The sequence below is a fragment of the Rhipicephalus sanguineus genome, chromosome 8 (genome assembly GCF_013339695.2).
Source record: "Rhipicephalus sanguineus isolate Rsan-2018 chromosome 8, BIME_Rsan_1.4, whole genome shotgun sequence".
In the NCBI taxonomy this organism is placed as follows: domain Eukaryota; kingdom Metazoa; phylum Arthropoda; class Arachnida; order Ixodida; family Ixodidae; genus Rhipicephalus; species Rhipicephalus sanguineus.
This window is the reverse complement of record NC_051183.1, coordinates 37,263,938-37,279,651: the sequence shown is the minus strand read 5'-3', so window position 1 is coordinate 37,279,651 and position 15,714 is coordinate 37,263,938.

Here is a 15,714-nt window from a genome sequence, read left to right as displayed (position 1 = left end):
TAGCATTACGCCTCCATCGAAAGCCAGCCACCTCGGCCGGGATTCAATCCCGCGACTTTCGGGTCATCAGTCAAGCGCCATAATCACTAGACTACCGCGTCGTTTTTTTTTTCTTTATTGCCTGCTTCTACAACACACTAATAAAACACATAAATACATATACAAAACATTTCAGGCACACTAAAATGACATGGTCACTTTAAGATTGCTTCAAATTTACAAGATTATCTATAGGATAGCTACCCAATCTGGGGGCTCGGCTGATGTCCGATAGATTTCTCTAACATGTGCAATACGTGCAATGAAATTTTTCCGTACAGTGCAAACCTTTACATCGACATGGCGTACTGCCATTCTTGTTTTCCGCAAGCTGTGGAGGCTCCGAAGCATGAGCATGTCTACAGAAACCGTATACCTAAGGGTGTAATTGGCAGATCTTTTGTAAGGGTTCGTTGCAGAATGTCCCAGTGGAAGAATGCGTCCCAGCAATCCATGAAAGCATAGTCTCCGGTTTTTTACGCAGCAAGCAGTCAACAGTCCACAGTACGTAAATACCTTTCTGGTCTAACCATGTGATTACTGGTAGGGTATTAGTATGTAATTTAAAGAAAAACGATTTAACTGTTGATGGAACGGGTATCCTTTTAACACGCTTCAACACGCCATTTCCTGGACCTCCTCTGTTAACAACTCTGTGTACTGGTACGGGCAACAATACCTTAACTAAATCTTGATACAATTTTTTCCTGGTAATTGTAGACAAATAGTCCAAAGAAAACCGCACGTAATATACGAAAGGACATAACCACTACACGCATATACACAGTCACACTTTGCCCACCGTATTCACAGCACGTTATGATGAATTCAGGCAGAGCACTTGCCAGCCGTATACCTGTATGACTGTGGGTAAGGAATCATCCCTTTGATCTCGTAAAAAAAAAAAGCAACTTGAAACAAGCTGCCGGATATAAGGTGAGCAAGCCCCAGTCCGCCACGGCGAACTGACCGAAACAAATTAGTGCGACTCACACGTTCAAAACTTGATTCCCATATAAATACAGCGAAAACACTACGTATCTTTTGCACGCACACCCTCGTCATGAACATAATTTGCAAAACATACCATACTCTGGCAACTGAAACAAATTACAAGCACTCGCGTGGCCGTAAATTGACAGACTTCGGCCAATCAAGCCGGCAGTTTCGTAAAGAGAGTACAAGATGAAATTGGAAAATTGATAGATAACGAGCCAACCAACTATGCGGAAGCGTGGGAGGACCTAAAGATAAAGGTTAAGATGATCGCGATGAAGGAAAAAGAGCTACAACGACAACTTGAACTGTTGCTTGAAATGGAGAGATACCGAACAAGGAAAATTTGAAGGGAATAAAGAACTGGAAGCTATTGACAATGAAAAATATAAGGCTGCAGTAGTCCATTCCCGAACAGAAAGGTTTTCGGTTGATGAGAGGCCAAAAAAACGCGCGCTATCGGACGAAAAGCGATACGCCCTTAAGAATGAAATTCAACAAATAGAATAATATACGGTGATCAGATAACGTCAGAAAGCGAAATGATAAAACGCGCGTTCCAAGAAAAATTATTTGGTGACAAGAGACCGGTGGATGTAGGTTTGCAAACAAACTTTTTGAATGCCATGCCACGGCTTGATAAAGAAGAAACGGAAAGACTAGAAGAGAAGATAAGCAAGCGAGAACTTGAACACGCGATAGAAGCTATGGCGCCGGGACCGGATGGCCTAGGAGCTGAATTCTAAAAGGCTTTTGCGCCTGGAGTGTCACAGATATTATATCATGTATTGGCGCTGAGTGTGTGTGTTTGGGCAGTGAATAGGGCAGGGTGTGGTGACGGTAGTGTCTGCAATGAATGCCGGAGGTTTTTGTAATGCTGCTTTAGAGTTTTCTTGTCGAAGAATATGCCTCGTCCGTTATGGGCGAGTATGGCCAGAGGACCACCGGAGCCTGGCTATTAATCGACTCAACACTCTGATTACTCCAGCACGCCCATTCCTTTATTGCTACCACTCCGACCCTTCATGTCCCAATTGCCCATGTACGTACGCAAACGTAAACACGTCCTTTTCTCATGCCCCGCAGCCGTACAATCCCCTAACCATCCCAACTCCCCACCTCCCCACTAGCGGGTGTGGTTGGCGTCGGCGGCCTTCGCCGACTAGCTGTCCATTGTCCTCCTGGCGGAGGAATGTATATATAGGTCTTAGTCTGACCTCTCGTCGCTCTCTCTCTCTCTTTCTCTCTCTCTCTCTCTGCATTCGCGGAGGCATACGACAAAAACCAACTACCGCCGTCTTTTCGAAGTTCCCGCATGGTTTTAATTCCAAAAACAGAGAATGGAGAGAAAATATTGTCAGTAAGCTCATATACGCCAATAAGTCTCACCAACTCTGATTACAAATTGTTAATGAAGGTTCTTGGGAAATGATTACAAACTGTGATCAAAGACTTGGATGGGTAACGCCAACCATGTGGCATTAAAGGGCTTACCATTTGCACAAACACACATGTAGCACGCAGTGTCTTTGAATGTTGTGACGCTCTCGATAGCCGAGTCGCCATGTTGCAGCTGGACTTAGCGAATGCATTTGATAGAGTGTCGCACGTAGTGCTGCTTTTAATACATGATCATGTAAACGTTGGGGATGTTATTATGCACCGCGTTAAAATAGCATATCAAGACTGTGCAATACAGGTTATAAATAATAAAACCTTCAGTGAAAGAATTCTCGTTAAATCGAGCATCCGACAAGGGTCTTGGCTGTTATCAGTAACGAAAATATTACATCCTTCAGACTCCAAACGACCGAAGCAGAGGAACTAGCCGACGCGGACCACATTGCCGCATTTTGTGATGATCGAGAAAGCGTCCAGGAAGTTGTTCGCGTCACAAAAGCGTACTGCAATCCATCAGGATCAGAAATAAACTGAGATAAAAGCGTTGCTTCGTGGCACGGCAACTGGGACGCAACGCCAGAACACTTCTCTTCCACACGGAGGACGACGCTCCCCTTAACCCTTCCCTTGTTATTTCTTTGCGCGAAATAGCCACAACCGTGGCTTCTCAATGAACATGAACCGACTAGCCCAACAACGTGTGCTTCTGGGACGACAACACCTGCGAAGTACCTGGGAGTGCCCCTGCAGTATTACAAGGAGAGCAAGGATCATTGGCTAGAAGAAACGGACGAAATAAAGAGAAAAAAAAAACCTTCGGCTACTGGGACGGCACAGTAAACAGCTCAGAGTTCAGCTCGTAAACGAACGGGCGGTGGTTCGAATCCAGGGGCCGGTGTGGTTACCCAAAAATAAAAAAACACAAACTAAGCTTCCGCACACTCATCACGTACTACACAAATTTAGATGCAATTTTAATGAAATATATGTCTATTATGATACTATTTTCAATAAATCGAACAGTTCAAGATTTCAAAAGGCTGTAGACACCGTTTTGGTGAGGAGTGGTCGAAAAACAGATTTCACCAAAATGAGAGGAAACTTCAAAAATTTGAAACAATCGTAATTTCATAAGGCTATATATAGACTTACCGTTTTCAGAGAAATAGTCGAAAAATATATTTGATAAAAATGAGAGGAGACTTTAAAAATTCGAAACAGTCGAGATTTCCAAAGGTTACCGTTTTGCGAGATATGTCTAAAAATCGATTTCAATGCAGTGCGCTGAAGCTTGGAAAAAAAAAAACGAGAAATTAAAAATTTCCAAATAGCTATACATTTTAGTTAAGAAGCCGAGCGAAAGCTCGATTATGAAATGATGTGTGCACCCAGGTTCGGACACCTAACATTAAATGTGCATGATGTACAGAGCAAATTTTAAACTCTGTTATCCGAACCATTGCAGTAGCCTAGTCAGTAAGGTGTTGGGCTCCTAAGCGACAGGGCGGTGGTTCGAATCCCAGGGCCAGTGTTGTTACTCAAAAAAAAAAAAAAAAAACGCAAAGTCATGCAGTGGTGTGGGTACCGAGACGACAACGCGTATGTCCACTTTTTATTTTTAACCTTGAGCTGCGGTAATGCACAGACCAACTTCTAATCATTGCACTCTGTGCCGTGCCGATAGCTGAGTGTGTATGGTGTTCAGTTCATAACCAAGAGGTTGCTGGTTCGAATGACAGAGCTGGCATTGCTCAGACACCGGAAGTTGTACCGTGAGCTTGCTGCAAAAGTTCAATTGCACTTGATGATACAAAATTTGTGAACCTGGAAAGAAGTAATGCGGAGAACGACTGTTAATAACATTGGGGTGGCCTAAAGGTCTCGCGGGCCTCTTTTTTTCATAAAAAACAAAAACGTCGTCTTTTTAAATAAAAGTAGGGGGCACGCAACACACGACGTGGGACCGGAAGGGGCCGAAAGGCCAGGCGGTCCCACGCCGTGGTTCCCACAAAGGGGTGTGCCCCCCCGAGCGATTTAAGCATCGTACAGCCGTAGCACCACTACGAAGCCCGCCCGTACCTAATTTTAACGGAGGTACCCGTTGAGGTGCGTACCCATAAATAACCGAGCGCCAGGTCAGGGTGCTCCTCTGCCTTTTATTACTCCGGTGGCCTCCGGCCGGCACCGGGAATCGAACCCGGTACCTCCCACATTGGAAGCGGACGCTCAACCACTTTGCTACCGCCGTGGTGGGAATGTCGGTGTAAAATGCTCTATATCAATTTCATCAAAGTGCTGCAAAGGTTTAAAAAATAGAAAAATTAACAACTCTAAAGCTGTCAGCAACCTTTCTACGAGGTCGACAGCGGGATTCGAACCATTGTCATCCCAGTTACGAAGCAAACACCTTACCCCTCGGCTACTGGAACGGCACAGTAAACAGTTTATTTAAGTTGGGCTGCATTCTTTCACCACATAGTTTAAAGCAAATCCTGCGTTTCCATATTTGAGCATCCATACACGCATCACTAATCAAATTTAGGTGGCATTTTCATCAAAGCTATGTCAGGATATCATTTTCAATAAATCGAAAAGTTCAAGATTTTCACTTACCGTTTTGGTTCACTTCGTTCACTTACCGTTTTGGTGAGAAATGGTCGAAAAAACGATTCGATCCAAATGAGAGGAAACTTCGAAAATTCGAAACAATCGAGATTTCCAAAGGCTATACTTACCGTTTTGGTGAGAAATGGTCGAAAAATCGATATGATAAAAATTGAATGTGCATAATGTACAGACCAACTTTTAAACGTTCTTATCAGAAGCATCGCAGTAGCCTAGTCAGTAAGGTGTCCAGCTCGTAAACGAAAGGGCGATGGTTCGAATCACGGTGCCTGTGTTGTTACCCCCCCCCCCCCAAAAAAAAAGACAAAGTCATGCAGTGGTGTGGGTACCGAGACGACAACGCGCATGTCCACTTTTTATTTTTAACCTTGAGCTGCGGTAATGCACAGACCAACTTCTAATCATTGCATTCTGTGCCGTGCCGATAGCTGAGTGTGTATGGTGTTCAGTTCATAACCAAAAGGTTGCTGGTTCGAATGACAGAGCTGGCATTGCTCAGACACCGGAAGTTGTACCGTGAGCTTGCTGCAAAAGTTCAATTGCACTTGATGATACAAAATTTGTGAACCTGGAAAGAAGTAATGCGGAGAACAGCTGTTTACAACATTGGTGTGGCCTAAAGATATGGCGGGCCTCTTTTTTTTTTTCATAAAAAACAAAAACGTCGTTTTTTAAAATAAAAGTAGGGGGCACGCAACAGACGACGTGGGACCGGAAGGGGCCGAAAGGCCAGGCGGTCCCACGCCGTGGTTCCCACAAAGGGGTGTGCCCCCCCGAGCGATTTAAGCATCGTACAGCCGTAGCACCACTACGAAGCCCGCCCGTACCTAATTTTAACGGAGGTACCCGTTGAGGTGCGTACCCATAAATAACCGAGCGCCAGGTCAGGGTGCTCCTCTGCCTTTTATTACTCCGGTGGCCTCCGGCCGGCACCGGGAATCGAACCCGGTACCTCCCACATTGGAAGCGGACGCTCAACCACTTTGCTACCGCCGTGGTGATAATGTCGGTGTAAAATGCTCTATATTAATTTTATCGAAGTGCGACGAAGCTTTACACAATAGAAAAAAAATAAGGATTTTAAAGCCGTTAGCAACCTTTCTTCGAAACGAGGCCGACAGCGGGATTCGAACCACTGTCCTCCCTGTTACGAAGCGAACACCTTACCCCTCGGCTACGGGAATAGCGAGTTTTAGTATAGCGGATAACAGCAAACGCAATGATTTAGCGTTAGCGTTAGCGTTGCGTGCTCCTAACTGCGCATGAGCAGAACGTAAACGTAGCCCGAGCTCTTACGTATGAACGCTATTTCTGGAATATAGCGTTCAACGCTAACGCACGCAAGAGATCCCGTACGTAGGGCAAGATGGCGGTGCCTGTTGAAGCGAGAGCCGTCCACTTCGAATCTTTGTAGCCGTCGTCCTGCATTACTAAACTTATTCATTCCCTAATAATGTTCGTATATGATTTAGATTTGAGTAATTAGGCTTCGCCAACCGTGTACCGCCGATGAAATAGCTCCGTTTTTGAGATGCGAAGTGGATTTGCGCTGCAGAAGGCTTAGCAAGATTTGCTTGCAAGGTTCGCTCATGTTTTCTTTAGCAGCGCAGAGATGGCGACGCTGTCTCTAGTCGCCTGTTTCCAGGATACGGCCACAAGTCAAGCAGATACATGTCAGGCGTCGTTTCCCTTCATGCCTTTCGCGGCAGTGCATGAATGTGACGCGCGATGCGTCCCAGCTTAAAAGGCCAGGTAATAGGGGTCTTGAAGAATTCTCGAACGCGGCATGTCGACAGAAACCAATGTGTCAGAACTCAACACTTCTGCAAACGCGACATGGAGACGCAACAGTGGTGACTTTGGATCAGCTCGACTTGGTGGCGCTTCTGTGGATTCTACAGTGCATTTAGTGTTTTTATGTCTAGATGGCGCCGTATGTGCTTGCGTTAGCGTTAGCGGGAATGCCTTCCGCTGTACTAAAAGACCACCAGTTGACACGCAGCGCGTTCCGTTTTAGCGTTAGCGTGGAGACGCACGCTAACGCTAACGTAAGCGTTTCCCGCTATACTAAAACTCGCTAATGTCACGTTAAACAGTGTCTTCAAGTTGGGTTTGCACTCTTTGACCTCTTGCACTCGTTGCACTCGTTGCACTCGTTGCACTCTTTGCACTCTTTGACAGTTTAAAGTAAATGCTGCGTTTCCATACCTGAGCTTCCACAGACACACGTGACTGCACAAATTTATGTGGACTCTTAATCAAGGGTCAATAAATCTAAAAGTTCAAGATTTCCGAAAAGTTTAAGTTTACCTTTCGGGCGAAAATGGTCAATAAATGAAGTTTATCAAAATGCGAGGAAACATCAAAAAATTCAGCATTTCCAGAGACTATTATGGCAATGGCTTGTCATTTTGGCTCGCCCGTATAAGAATTTTATAAAATTGCAACAAAACGTCTTTAAAAATCTAATTAAGAATTCGAAAGGCTGCTAACGAGGCCTTTTTGGAGAAGAGGCCGACAGCGGGATTCGAACCACGTCCCTAATGAAACGAACACTTTAACCCTCGGCTACTGGAACAGCACAGCGAACAGTCTTTTCAAATTAGTCTGCACATTCATTTAGCCCGTAATTGAAATTAAATTCTGGGTTTCTATGTCTATACCTCCGCACGCGCATCACTTCACAAGCAAAGTTTAGGTGGAATTCTTAATTAAAAGGTAAGGCTATAGGGGTTATCACTTTCAAGAAATTGAAAAACCGACCATTCCGTCGGTAATTAGCCGGAAATGTTTTTTTACAATTTGGATGAATCTTTAAAATATCGAAAAACGGGCGAAAACAATTAGCCCGTTGGAAGCTTCAAAAGCGCTCGAAAATTCGATTTGATGAAAATGCGAGAAAGCTTCAAAAAATCGAAATATCCGAGTTTTGCAAAGACTTTGGGCTTACCGATGAAAATCCGAGAAAATTGCAAATGATCGATAAATTCCACATTTCTAAAGGCTATTGGATTACTCTTTGGTCAAAAATACTCGAAAAATTGATTTAATGAAATGCGGAGAAGTTTCAAAAAACTGAAAATTTCGACATTTCCAAATGCTTACTCTTTTCGTGAAAAATGCTGGAAAACTCGTTCTTATGAAAATTCGAGGAAGCGTAAAAAATCGAAAAGTTCAATTTTTTCGAAGGGCTACTGTCTTACCTGCTTGGTCAAAAAGGCATCGAATATTTATTTTATCAAAAAACAAGGCAACTTTAAGACATCTAAAAATACACTATTTTTAGCCAAAAAGGCCCCCAAAGTTTATTGTATCCAAATGCAACGAAACTTTTAAAAAAAATGAAGAAATTCAATGTTTCCAAGTGTTATAGCCTTACCTGTTTGTTCAAAAAGGCACCCAAAATTTAGTTCATTGAAAAAGAAAGCCTAGCCTATATCAAATCAAATCAAATCAAAAATTTTTATTCCGGTGTACAGCGTACACTGCATACCGAGAAAATTGGGCTAAAGGTGTGTTAATACACCAGACGAGGGCCCAACTTCGCTTCGGTAGTTCAGGCACACGTTGCAGCATGAATTTCACAAAAGTGTTACACAGTGATGATACAATATTATATAATGTGTCAGTTATACAATGCATGAAGTCACTGCCTCGAATCAAAGCATCTACCATGCTAAACGCAACAATAACAAAATACAAAATAAAGTACATCCCAACCAGTCAATTTCAGTATGCAGCAGCAACATATAAACATTCTGGGGATATTTTAAGCATTGTTTTGTGAGGGGAGGCGCTTGTTGACTCCATATCGCATTCGTAGACCACTGAAATGTTGTGAGTCGTTGTGTATAAGTGTCAAGCGTTTTGAAGGTGCTTCTTTCCTGGGCACTGGCGCACAGTTCTTGATAAGTGCAAACAGCATGGTCCACAGTATAATCAAAAAGTGCGTATTAACCTCGCGCTGCCGAGTTTCTAGAGCCTTACCCACGGGACGCTGTCGCAGAAGGTCTGCGGCAGCTTTTAAGAGATACGTCTATAACTGGTACTTCGCAAGCTGTCTACTAGACATCCTCTATAATTCGTCTCATTAACTGAATTTGTAGGCATGTCTAACATAACTTGTCCAGGAGTGTGCTTGTTTACTCCAGACTGCTTTGTCTAACTGGCAATCGTTTTACTCTCATATTATGAATGACCAGCGTTTCGCCACTTCATTTTTCCTGGGTCTGGTGCACTGAACGGCCGCCGCGTAGGCGCAGTGATTACGGTACTCGGCTGCTGACCGAAAGACGCGGGTTCGATCCCGACAGCGGCCGTCGCATTTCGATGGAGGCGACATGCTAGAGGCCCGTGTATTGTGCGATGCAGTGCACGTTAAAGAGCCCTAAATAGGTGGTCAAAATTATTCGGAGTTCATCACTACGGCGTCTCTAATAGTCTACGTCGCTTTAGCACGTTAAACCCTATTAACCAACCAACTAGCTTCTAGATTGTCACGTGACGCTCCCTCCAGGTCTCGTTTTTTTTCTCTCCACGATTTCGACGTGCGTGAGTGAAAAAATTCCCACCATATCCACGAAGTGAATGATGTTAGAGGAGCTTGCTCGGAGATAATCGGGTAAACCGTGAATGCTCCGTACAATTCCTCTACTGTCATATAAAGATGTGACACGTTGTTATAGTAATAATAATAATATCTGGGGTTTAACGTCCCAAAACCACGACATGATTATGAGAGACGCCGTAGTGGAGGGCTCCGGAAATTTCGACCACCTGGGGTTCTTTAATGTGCACCTAAATCTAAGTACACGGGCCTCAAACATTTTCGCCTCCATCGAAAATGCAGCCGCCGCGGCCGGGATTCGATCCCGCGACCTTCGGGTCAGCAGTCGAGCGCCATAACCACTAGACCACCGTGGCGGGGCACGTCGTTATAGTAGCGATTGTGGTTAGGTTGTTGTCGAACCACAAGCGGTCGCAGACCTTGCATCTGTGGCCGAACGCGTGGTCGAGGAAATCGCGCTTGAAGCGGCGCGCGTCGGCGCCACCAACTTCAGGTAACGACCGCTTTCGGCGCTTGGCCGCTGCATCCTGCGCCCGTACCTCTTCGAGGTTCTCTTGCCGCCGTTTCCGCGCTGCTTCGGCTTCGCGGGCTTGTATCTCGGGGTCCGCACGACGCTGACTAGAACACCGTCCCCATCTTTCGTCGACCAAAAAAGGTTGTGAAGGCACTCTTGTGCTTTTTGGGAACGACAGGACTGTGCGAACGCCTCCGATTTGTGGTGCATGCAGTCCAGCATGCTGCAATGAATTCAATGTTTTTTTTTTCTTTCTTCTCCTTATCTTCTCTCCTCTCTCATCTTTCTATTCCCCTTCCCTAATTCTCCAAGTTAGGGTAGTAAACCGGAAGTTTTTCCGGTTAACCTCCCTGCCTTCTCCCTTTATGTTTCCTCCTCATCCTCCTGCAGTTTTGGTTCTTTTAGAGTTGGCTCGTTTTTCAAAAATTTTGCAGTAGCCGAGGAGTCGAAAACCCTCGGCTACTGGAAAAGTACAGCGAACAGCGCTTGCAAGTTGGTCTGTAAATTATTGCAGCCCATAATCATAAAATTAATGTTTCTGGTTTTACGTCCGAAAACCACAATATGACTATGAGAGACGCTGTAGTGGAGGGCTCCGGAAATTGGGAAGACTTAGGATTATTTAACGTGCACATAAACTAAGCACACTTGCCTCTAGTATTAGGCCTCCATCGCCCGCCGCGGCCGGGATTCGTTCCCGCAATCTTCGGGTCAGCACTCAAGCACCATAACCATTGGAACACGGCAACGTGTAATCATAAAATTTAGTTCTAGGGATATGTGCCAAGCCAAGTTGCACGTATCATTTCCCAAAAAAAATATTGGTTTCATTATACACGCAGAGTTAAGGCTGGAAATATGGTTACCTTATACACGCAGAGTTAAGTTTCTGGAAATATGGTTACAGTTCAATAGAACAAATTATGGAAACATTTTTGACCAAAAAAGTAAGCTATAGCCTTATCTTTGTGGTAAAAAAATACCCCTCAAATCAATTTTATCGAAATTCAACAAAAAATGCAAAGTCGAAAAACTCTAGATGTTCTAAAGAGCCTTGCCTCTTTGGTTAAAAATACACTAGAACAGTATTTCAGGAAAATGAACGAAACTTTGAAAAATCGGAATTTCCCAAAGGCCCATAATGATCCCACTATCGAACTCATCAAAATCCGACAAAACTTTTAAGAAATCGAAAAATACAAGATTTTCAATGGCTTGCCATTTAGTATGAAACGCTCCCAAAATCAAATTGATCGGAATGAGACGAAATTTTGAAAAATCGAAAAATAAGCGCTTTCGAAAGCTTATAATTAAGGCACAAACTGGTCTCAAAATCGAATTCATCAAAATGCGACGAAACTTTGAAAACTCAAAAAATACAAGATTTTCCGGAAGGCTGTCCATTAAAGGCTTGTCATTTAGGCTCGAAATGGTCCCAATATTGAATTAATCAAAATCCGACGAAATGGTCTGGACTGATTTAACGTTTCACTTTAATATCCCTTTAAAGAAACAGGGTCGTGTTTTACGCAGTCAAGCTTTCAGGTGCTGCACCCGTACCTCGTCCCGTAGACACTGGCTGACGAATGCCAGCTCGAAGAACCTCGCCGAACTGTGGACGGTGTAGCTGATGAGCATGGTCAGGAACGCAGCATGGCTCTTACCGCTGAGGGTCGCGTGCGCGGCCGCGCACTTCACCCACAGCAGGCTGGGCGCCGACACGAAGAGCGCGGGACCCCAGATACCGTTGAGGGCCGCCTTGAGCTCCTTGATCGTGGACACGTTCATCCGGACAGTCTCGACGTTCAGGCATGTCCAGTGTTCTGAGGGAGAGGAGCACGACGACGTCGCCTTTGCCAGCGACGGCGTCGACAACAATGACCGACTCAGCGATAGATTGAAAAAGATTGGGGCATCTAAGCTCTAGTGGTGCGAAGAGTGAAGAAACAGCAGAGCTGATGGCCTTCCCCTCCTCCTTTCTCTCCTCACCCTCAGTCCCTTTTCCCGCCCCCTTGCTATGCTATCTTTTACCCTCTCCCATCCTCATTCCCCTTCACCCTCACTCGCCTTTCTCAACCCTCGCAATGCCATAGTATACATGGCTGTGCTATGCTTTACCTTCGCCCTTCCTCCTTTCCGTCCTCCTCAATCTCACATCACTCCTCCCCACCCTCACTTCCATTTCCCACCTCCTGCAGTACCGTACTCTGCAAGGCTATGTGATGTTTTACCCTCTCTCCTGCTCCTTTACCTCATCCTCACGTCACTACTTACTTTCACTTCCCTTTCCCACCCCCTTGCTATGCTATGCTATACATGGCTATGCTATGCTTCCACTTCGCTTTGCACAGCTGCGCATTGTTTTGTGCGGTCGCCGGCCACGGACAGAGCTGAAGCTTAAACAGCTCTGCTGTTAAAAGTCACTTGGTATCTTATGCATTTGCCTCAGGCGACTGCCATCTCCTTTTTCTACTCAGTCGATTGCATTGACCCCACCCGAAAGCTTTCCGTACACAACGTGGTTTTGCCCTGCCTCCGGGATCGGAGGATTCGGAAGCTTTCTGCACCGCACGCGGTTTTTCAGTGCCTCCGTGATCAGCCAACCTTTGACCAAGCGACGGTGCTATGTGATGACGTCATCATTTGGCGTCAGTGATGTGACGTTGAAGTGATGTCGCGAACTTTGGATGCCTGTGGCATCATTATGCCTTCATTCGGTGACGTCAAAACATGATTTTTTGCGTTATTCGTGCTGACGCCGACGGTCACTTTTCGCCTTTGGTGGGGCATCTAAGGTTTTCGCTTTAACAATGCTATATATATTGGATGGTAGACTGATGTTCTGAGATGAACGTCAGGCTGTTGACTGATTAGATTAATTGCTGTCTGTGGCTGGTATGCCTACCAATTAACTTGCAAAGGGATTCAACAATGAATTTACTCACTGTATTTAAGGGTCACTATGCATAAACACACATCCCACGATGCAAGTTTTTTTTTTTTTTAGGCAACCAGTGGCAACGAAATTATTACACCCTCGGCACACATGATGTCGCCCTGCATTAACTTCACATTACACGAGATTCACATATACCAAGGGTCTAAAACAAGCTGCTCACGGACCTCTCGATAACTGCCCGGCCCGCACATGATTGTTCTCGTCCCATACATATATATTTTTTTTCTTAATAGGTATGTTCATGAGTTGCACAAGTATGACTAGTGTAAAGCATTTACATTTTTTTCGTGAGGCACCCCCTGGGGGATCTGTGTTGATGCATAACCGGGAAACAAAACTATATTTCAGAATCAGCGTCCAGATTTTAGTCAATTTGGAGATTGGTATCGATGTGTTGTTGGAATCCTGCTGGCGCCAAATCCCCTTCAGCTGACATTTTGTACAGACTGTACCCCCCCCCCCCCTCATTCCCGCTCTTACCTTGTTCAAGTGCCCTGGACCTTGCGGGAATAAATTTTCATGACTGTGGCCCGCTAGCTGAGGTGAGTTTGAGACCACTACACTGCCTGTTTAACAAGCACATTATGGAAGCATTTGTCCAAGACGAGGGCCCACGGGAGCGAACAGCTTAAATACGCACTTTGTGGCTGTTGGCAAAATAAAGATCGCGACATCCTTTTCGGTGCTACCTTGGGGATGCTTTCGGCGACCACCCTGCGGAATGCGTCGTACGCCTGTCTCTGGGCTTGCAGGTACCATACCAGAACTCCGCAGGTAGACCGAAGGAAAAGGTAAGCGATGGAGTCGTAGAAGATGTAGCCCGCCATTGCAGCCGAAGCCGCCAGCCTGTAAGCTGTGCTCGAGCTCCTGTGGATGCCGTCGCTACGCGGCCTGTTGTAGAAGCTGGCCACGACAGCGTACATGCCCACTCCTCCCGCCAGCACGCAGAGCCTGAGGAACCAGTGGCGTCGCCTCAAGACGTCGCGTCTCACCGGCGGACGGAACCCCGAGGACTTCTCGTAGAGCGCGCACTTCTTGAAGAACTCCAGCATCCGGCCGGAACCAAGCAGCGCGCAGGAGACGTTCGTCGCCACTTCGACCATCATAATGAGGTTCACGACCGAGGACAGAGTGTCGTCGAAGTGCTCCTCCACGCCCAGGCGGACTGACCGGGCAACCCTGTTTGCCATGGCCCCGCCTTCGAAGAACGCAACCGCCGAGACCCAAGCGACGGCGTACAGCGTGTAAGAGGTCATCAGCGTCACTTTGGCCTTGCGTATAGACCCAGGGGTTAGGCCCTGGATCAGGAAACAGCCGAAGAAGCGACACAGGAGACGGCACAGAGTGAAGTTTCGAATCATGAAGCATTCCGACCGTTGCGGCTGCTTGTCGTGTGTCTGCGGCTCATTCGGCGCTGCGTGACACAGGCAGGGTGAGAGCCAATTTCCGGCGCCCCATTTGGTTAAATCTGGAATGTCGAGAAACCACGTAAACATCAATTACCGAGATGAAATGTGGACTTATGCTTCCGAGTACAGTTAAGAGTCGCGGCACTGTTCTGGATTTCCTGTACCTCCTAATCACCGTCGAGTGTTCCTAATAACAAAGAAAATCCAATGAGGCAACATTTGTGTATTCAATTTCTATTTCAACAGGCTCACTGCATGTACGACTTCCCTCCGTAATACTCTACAACCTTTGTCAATTGCCTGCATTATTTGCTTCCTTATGTTCGAAGCAATGGCGTAAACAGGGTAGGGGGGGAAAGGTCTGACCGGGCTACAGCCCCCCCACCCCGAAATTTTTTCGTACTGTCATGTACCGCCGACCAAAGCCACCTGCGCCGGATATCATCTGGATTTTTTTCTTGAATTTCTTTCCACGGTCGAAAAGACACTTCGATGCGAACATTGCTGAATTGGGCTGGTTGTTCTTGCTAGGCCCATATGGCAGCCCTGTAAGTGGCTACGTAGCGCATGACCGTCAGAAATACCCTTCATACATGCAGAGGCGTAGTGCCATGGATTGCCATTGACACGCTGATTAAGGGGCTCCGCTCCTTCACGTTGAGCCGTGCTACCGCGAATGAGTAACTATTGTTGACTAGCCGGGCTCGTATTGTGAATACACCGTTGCGGCGGGGACGTCTTGAACATGAAAGGATTATATCGTGCTAGCAGATGGCCCAAAAAGGGGGATTGTCATCTTTGACAGCTGGCCAGGTACGTTTCGTTCTCTTGTCCCTGTACGGACAGCGGGAGTCGTTTTCGACACAGACTTCGTCTTTTTTAACATAATACCTCTCACACATGGGCAAAAGTACAGTTCCTCACAGGTACAATGGCGCGACACGCAATTTAAAATTGATTTTAAATATGTTCTAGGCTATAATATCCGCTGATATTTCGTAGATGATGCGTGAGTGTCCATACAAATCTACCCCACAAGTTATCTCGCCTTCAAAATTTTGTGCCAGTATTCCTTTAGATCAGCAGGAGAGAAAACATTTTAAGAAAACCAGGCTGCTGTAGTTGGGGCTTTTGTTGACGGCGCCCACTGTGCAAACGATACTGCTAGAATTCAACATGGCGGCGCTAGCGACTTGACGCGGGC